This window comes from Anas acuta, chromosome 1, assembly GCF_963932015.1.
Source record: "Anas acuta chromosome 1, bAnaAcu1.1, whole genome shotgun sequence".
Classification (NCBI taxonomy): domain Eukaryota; kingdom Metazoa; phylum Chordata; class Aves; order Anseriformes; family Anatidae; genus Anas; species Anas acuta.
In genome coordinates this window covers 25,196,281-25,203,287 of record NC_088979.1, presented here as the reverse complement: position 1 = coordinate 25,203,287, position 7,007 = coordinate 25,196,281, and the positions used below count along the sequence as shown (strand labels likewise).

At 45.1% G+C, this 7,007-nt stretch overlaps 1 protein-coding gene across 5 annotated transcripts in view; it reads left to right on the top strand.

The window, feature by feature from the left end:
• Positions 1-5,094: 5,094 nt before the first annotated feature.
• The window catches only part of DCLK1 (doublecortin like kinase 1), a 235,601-nt gene continuing 233,688 nt past the window's right edge, over positions 5,095-7,007 (top strand). For 2 of the 5 annotated variants that reach the window (XM_068673052.1, XM_068673061.1), the window contains exon 1: positions 5,095-5,442. The gene's annotated coding sequence lies outside the window, so the exon portion shown is untranslated. The remainder of the gene's footprint in view (positions 5,443-7,007) is intronic. The other 3 variants (XM_068673100.1, XM_068673079.1, XM_068673089.1) reach the window with 3 other exon arrangements.

Genomic DNA, 7,007 nt, shown 5'->3' with positions numbered 1-7,007 from the left:
GAATATCAATTTGCTTTAATTAGTTTGAACTAAGGCCCAGCAAAAATTCAGATCATGCATTTCAGAACTATTCTAATTCAGCTTCTTGGCAACCTGGAAAGGAAAAAGATTATAGTAACAGTTTACTGAGAGAAATATACTACACAACGATGGAGTGTATTTTGGAGATGCATGGAGTTGTTTCATGGGTAGGATTTGGCCTACCTCCTGGACAGGCTAATCCCAAATGATAGGGTTTTAGGTTCCACTTGTTATCTGATATAGGGAAGCAAATCAAATCAGACAAGCAGCTCTTTAAACATGCACTTTATAATACCTGAAATAGCCGTATCTGAAATATCTGAATAATATCTGAAAGAAAAAAAAAAAAAAAGAGGAGACAGAAGTCTGACAAACCATGCTGGAGGTCTTTTTTTGCCATAGTTAAAGTATCCATAGTGTATCAAGAAGTGAAATACCATAATTTACCAACACACACAAAAAATGATGTTACATTCAACACAAATTCACTTTACAATGGGACCTCTTTCCAGTGGAAAAATATGTAAAAATAACTTCAGTAATGTCATATCTGATGACCAGCACGTCCATTGTTGCATATTGACTGAGTTCAGTCCCAATGTATAATCTGTTTTTAAAAGGATAAATTTATTGAGGAAGTTAGTTACAGGCAAGATAAATAAATAAATAAATAAAAAGTCCTTAACTGAGAATGATTTTACCAGAATAAAAAATCCAGTTATGTAGTGAGAGAGGATATTGTCTTTTGTTAAAAATATCTTCACTGAAGAAGGACAGAAGATGTAGCAAAAACTTTTCACTTGTTCAACAACAGACATGAGAAATAGTCAATGGGAAAATTTTACAGTCAGAAGTACTAAGGACAGAGGTATTAAAATCAATAAAAATTATATAATGAACAAAATAAATACTAGCAAAGTCAGAGGTTTGTTATTAGAATCAAACAGTTGAAACTGTCAACAGCAGTGCAGGACAGAAATATTCAATGGTTATTTCTACATAATGCAGTCCCATTCTCATTGTGAATGAATTATGCTTTGTTCAAAATAATAGGTAAATCATTTTAATACCTTGGTAGTTTAAAAATAGTTTATTACTGGACTGCCTGAACAATTGATGTTGCTATTTAAGAAATTTAGGAATATAGAGGAAATATTAAAATCCTGTATAAAGCTAAGGTTATGCTAGCTTTTAGACAACATAAAAAAAGATCTGTGGTATATAATTCTAGCTATTCTGGCATCAGTAGCAGGTAAAATAGCTGATATGTGATGTAATCAATAGAAGATATGATTGTGTAATTAGTGCCAATGATTGATAGAGGTGACTGCATTGACATACACCTCTGTAAAGCAACAGACATACAGACATACAACAGCTCATCAATCTAATTAAGTGACTAGTGTTACACAAAATCAGTGTAACACATCATAATTAATTAAAAAACAGCTGAATGACAGGTCTCCAAAAGCAACTACAAACAGCTAATCCCTAACCCCTGGGTAATTCAGGAGCAATTTGTAGATCTCTGCTCTTTTTCATAGGTGAGTTTTTCCCAGAGTGTTTCTGGACTCTTTTTCAGGACCATGCTGCCCACCCCAAAGCTTTTCGGGAGCCCTTTGCAAACCCACTCAGCTGGTGCAGCTCCAGCTGCTCCGACTCCTGCTGGGAGCTGGCACAGGCTGGTTGCTGAAACCAGCGTATGTGGCCATGCTACACCAGCTCCCTCAACCTGCTTTGACATCCTGAGAGTCAAATGCCTCGCTGACACGAGGTGGAACGAGCTCTAAACGCACCCTTGGTGCTCTTGCCTTGGCTTGGAAAGCCCCATGGTTTGGAAAATGCTGTCCTCTACTACTACAGGAGTGAAATGAAGGGATATTTAAGGGTATAACTGGTAAAATTGGCAGATGACATAAAATGGATACAGCACTAAATAGTACAAAGGAAAAAAAAAAACAAACAAACAAACAGTATTTCAGTAGGGAAATTGACATCCTTTAGTAAGCCAGGATTATTTGAACGTGCTTTTTGAGACAGCTGAATGCAAGGTCATTCAGCAGGAACAAAGAATGTAGGTCACGTTTTGAAGACTAGAGACTGTGTCCTGGAAAGCAGTGGCTCTGAACGGGATTTAGGGGTCACAGTGGTTAGCCAGCTAAAGAGAAGCTCCCAGAACAATGTCCCAAGGCAGTTGGTGTGGCCTTAAGAGACAGTGCTGACAGTTGGGTGCTGACATAACTGTATCCAGTTCTACTGCATGCATTTCAAAATGGTGCTTAAAAATTAGAAATGTTCATAAAAGCACTGCTGGAACGCTGTTTGATCTGACAAACCTGATTAGCAACGCCAGAGATGTGAAGTCCAACTTTGCTAACTTTATCCAAAGGGAGGTTAAAAAGTGACTGTCTCAAGGTTTATAAACATGCATCTCAGAGGACTCTTGAAACACACAAAGTTCCAAAGTCTGCAACCAAGAAAGGCAATTTCATATTAGAGAAACAGTACACTTCTCTATCAGGATGATTATATAGCTGTTGAAACAATTTACACAGTCTATGCTTCTGTTTAGAATTGGATTGTTTTAATGCAAGCTGTGGACAAACAAATAAAAAAGGTAGAGAAACATCTCTTGAAGTTCTTTAAAAAAAACACATGAGAAGTATGCATGACAAAGGCAAGAAGACTGTGAGGTTGTGTTGTGTCTTCACGTTAAACACAAAACTGTAAATGGACAATAATGAAGAAGATACATGCCTATTAGATTTTTACTTTAGTATTTATTTATACTGCATTCTTTTAATCTTTGTGTATTTTTAAAAATGTATTTTATGGTACAATGTAATCAGAGCGAGGATCTTCCTTGAACATCTGCAAAGTATTTTGCACACTTAGCCTAGATGTGAATAATACATGTCAGAGAGAGGTAAACACCAACGGAAGAAATAAATTATGTACGTGAACACACGGCACTACAGCTTGAAGTAATGAGCTGAAACATAAGAAATTTTCCATTAACCTGATTGTCAGAAAAAATATCCTTACAACTGGAGGAATTCAACTTTGAACGGATGTCTCCTTTGGGAAGAAGTCCCATTACCTGCAATAGTGGTGGACAAAAGAGCACTGAAGAAGAATGTTAAAGAGCAGCCCTTTGTCGTGACCATGACAGTCTTTTCCATCTCTAATCTTTGCAGTCTCCTGTTTTTTCTTATCATTTAAGACCGTCATGAATATTTTATGTGATTGTTGACCTACAAAAGCAGTGGTTTAAAGAACAGAATTTTAATGCAAGATTACCAGAATTCTTTGAAAAATATTTTCCGTTCTCCAGTCAAGTACACTAACCTCTACAAGTATCACCTTATCTGGTACATCTAAATACGCATCAAGAGATTTTCAAAAGCAGTAGACTAAAAAGCAACTTAGCTGGTGAAACAGTCAATGTGGTGGTGCTCGGCTTTTGAGAACCTGCATGTGAAAAATGACAATCCTTAGTTAAGTGCCTCAGCACCCCACTGACTGTCTGGGGAGAATTAAGTGCCAAGATCCCCCAAAACTCAGCAAGGTGGTAAGAGTGCTGAGGTCAGAGTTGTACAATGAGTTCTGAATTGCTTTGGTGTTCAGGAATTTTATTGCTATTATTCCTTCAAGCAGAGGATTTCCTGAAGGTTTTAGGTGCTCATTTCTCTTTCAAAAACTAAGGAAACTAGTGTATCCAGAAGACTCCTGCCTCTGCTCTATGCAATACCTTAGTTATTAAAGAATTCCTCCAGGATGTTAAAGACACAGGTACAATCCATTTTTTTCTCCATCAGGGTATCTTCTGTCTTTGAAGAGCCTGTCTGTGGTCTAGGGGAATAGGGAAGAGGAGGAGTGCTCCATCCCCTTCTTAGTTTGAGCATCTTACAGCTTTCGTAGACTGAAGGCATCAATTGCCAAAAACTAGGCAGATTAAGCGGGAAGCTCTAGCCTGATTAGAGGTCTTCAACGGAAGCAGGGCACCTGGGCTTAAGGCCATGCTCCACTGACTGTTTCTGGATTTATGGATATAAAACACATAAATGGTCTGCAACACATGCACACAAAGCCATCTTTTGTCCTTCCCGACTGAGTGCCATAACCACTAGGTTACAGACTAATTCCGTCTCTCTGGTCTAATGCATTTTTAATTCTTCGAGAGTGCAAAGTGGAGCAGCTTCAGCAGAAGGCCAGACAGTGTTTTCTCTCCTTTCAGGTCCCCCTGGACTGCATGCTGTTTACCTGGCAAGTGGTAGAGGGTTAAATTTCCTTCCTACACAGAGGAGGGCAAACCTGGTCCTCTGCCTTGAGGATGTTTTAACCTTTGATAGTTTTATACTAACATCAAGAATAACCAAGCCTTTGAGGAGAAAGCATTGGTTATAACTGTTTTTGTTCTGTTTTGTTTTGTTTTTGTGTGTGGCAGTTGACTTTGCAAATGTGGCCCAAGACCCGAGGGGCCTGGGCACGAGCCTGGTCAGTCAGATGAAGCCTGAAATGCCTTGGGGCAAATACCGCTTCTGGGAAATTTAAGCATAAAAACTGGGGGATCTGTGGAGGTTAGTGAGCTCCACGGTCAGCCAGCAGCTTCTCAAGCAGTGTGAGGAAGCCTGGCGCCATTTTAGTACCTGAACTCCGCACCAATTCAACGTTCAACACACAAAAAAAGTCCTGTCATGGGGCTGTAGTGACTGGGTGCACCCTTTGGGATCGGGGAAAACCTTTGGGATCGGGGAAACCTTTGGGGTCAGGGAAACCTTTGGGGTCAGGGAGGACCGTTGGGATCAGGGAGAACCGTTGGGATCAGGGAGGACCCTTGGCATCAGGGAAGACCCTTGGGAAAAGCAAGTGACATTTTCGGTAAAAACACCTAAAGACGTCCTCGGACGCCGGGCCAGGGCCTCGCCAGCGGCAGGGCTGGCCGGGGGGGGGGTTGAGGGAGGCGACGGTCGGCCACAAATGGGCTGAGGGCGGCCGCGGGCAGGGCTGTGGCGGTCGCCCCGCAGCGCCCGGCGAGGGGAGCCGGGGGGAGAGGGGGAGACGGCGGCGCCGCCCTCTGGAGAGAGCGGCGGGGAGAGGCTGCTGCGGAGAGCCGCATGTCAATGAGGGCCGGGCTAATGCAAATCACCGCCAGCGGCAGCAGCCGAAGAAAGGCGAAGCAGCTGCAGCCCGGGCTCCCTCCCCAGCAGCGCTCTGCAGCCGGGGGAGGCGTAACAAAGGCGCCCGAGCCGCTTGCCGCGGCCGCTCCCGCGATCGCAGCCGGGTGGTCGCCGGCGGCGGGGGGGAAGGCGCCGCTCCTCAGCCGCCTCCCAGCTCGCTTCGCCGCCGCCCCTTTCTCCTTCCCTCCGCGCCCCGCCGGCAGGTCCGAGGGAGAAGCGCTCGTCGGGCTGCGGAGAGCAGGTGAGGGAGGGCCGGGGGGCTGCGGGCGCCCCCTCCGCCGTGCCCAGGACCGGTGGGGCGCGGCCGTTGGGTGCCCGCCGCCCTGCACCTGTGCCCGCGGTGCCGCCCGTGGGGGCTTCCCGGCGCTGTCTCCCGCCTGCAACCGGCTCCGAGGCGGTGGCTGAGGCCGGGCAGAGGCCCCTTGTGGCCGGGGAGCCCGGCAGGTGGGCCCCCGGCCGGGAGGGAGGGCTCCCGGGGCCGCTTTTGTGACTGGGGGGGGTGGTGGGTTCGTGAAGGGGCTGAGGCACCGGGTGCCGCCTCAGCGCTCTCCTCGGTGTATTTCGAGCACGTTTCCCGCATCCCAGCGCAATATCGCTTTATTCCAAGCCGCCTTCGCATGCATCCGTATTTTATTTCTTATTTTTTTTCGGTCTGGGTGATGGTTCCCGGGTCTCTCGCCGTGCCGCTTTATGTAAGGGCTCCCCCGCACCTGCATCGCCCAGCCAGGCACCGCGGGCTCCCGGGGTGTGCCCCGTGAGGTGCACCCGCCGCCGTCCGTGTGTGTGTGTGCGCAGTGATTGTGGTATTTAGCCCCACGCTGGCAACGTGTGGTGAAATTATTTCGGATTTCTTTGTCTGCTGCTCTGACCTTGTGCTTCGCACGCGCTTGTCTGCAAAGAGCGAGGCGGCGTTGTGCAGGGAGCTCCATTTCTCTTTTGGAGGGCGTAATTGGGAATTACGGCCATTATCGATCTGAGCGTAAGCGTGCGGAAGAAAGGGCAGTGCCTTGTGCTTCTCTCTCCCCCAGAACCCCAAATTATCACAGCCGAAGGTCTTTTTTAAAAGTGTATCTTCATAGAAACTTAGTTCTCCTTTTGTGTGCTTGAGATGGCTTGAGCAAAGGGAACAGCGGACCTCAGAAGAATCCATTTCTCCCATCACAGGCATTGCTTCCGACATCCAGCTTTGGAATTGCGAGTTCTGGGAATAACAGGTTCATATTGGAATGACAAATGAAGCAAAATAAGTTTTATTAATAATTCTTTTTAAATAGTGTCACTGGTAGTATAGTCCTGAGCATAAGCTGTGGCCATTAAGCAGCATTTTGTATTTGACCCATGGAGGACTGTCGGCGAAATGCCACAGCGGATGTTCATGCCCTCTTAGCTCAACTGTGTGTGGGTACTGATGAGGGACAACAGATTATTTTTCTCTTATATTTATATATATAATGACATTTTATTGTGTATTCATACATGCACATACACACACATCTTATATGATGCAATATGTGTGCATATACATATATATCCACATATACTAGGTCACTTTTAAAGTATTTAGAAAGATAAATCTTGCATATATACATAAGCACATGACCCTGTGCCTGCACAACAGAACAAGTTGTGAGCTGTACCTAAACCAGGGTAAATAATTCCCAAGGCCCTGTGCTTGCAGTGGTTAGCCTTAGGTGCTTGGTCTAGTTAAGCACGTGAACAGCTCAGAGAAGTTGTTGAGCGCATTCCCTACAGCTTTGCAGCATCAAAGTCCAGCTGTACAATCGCTGTTTTCATACAAACTTGTGT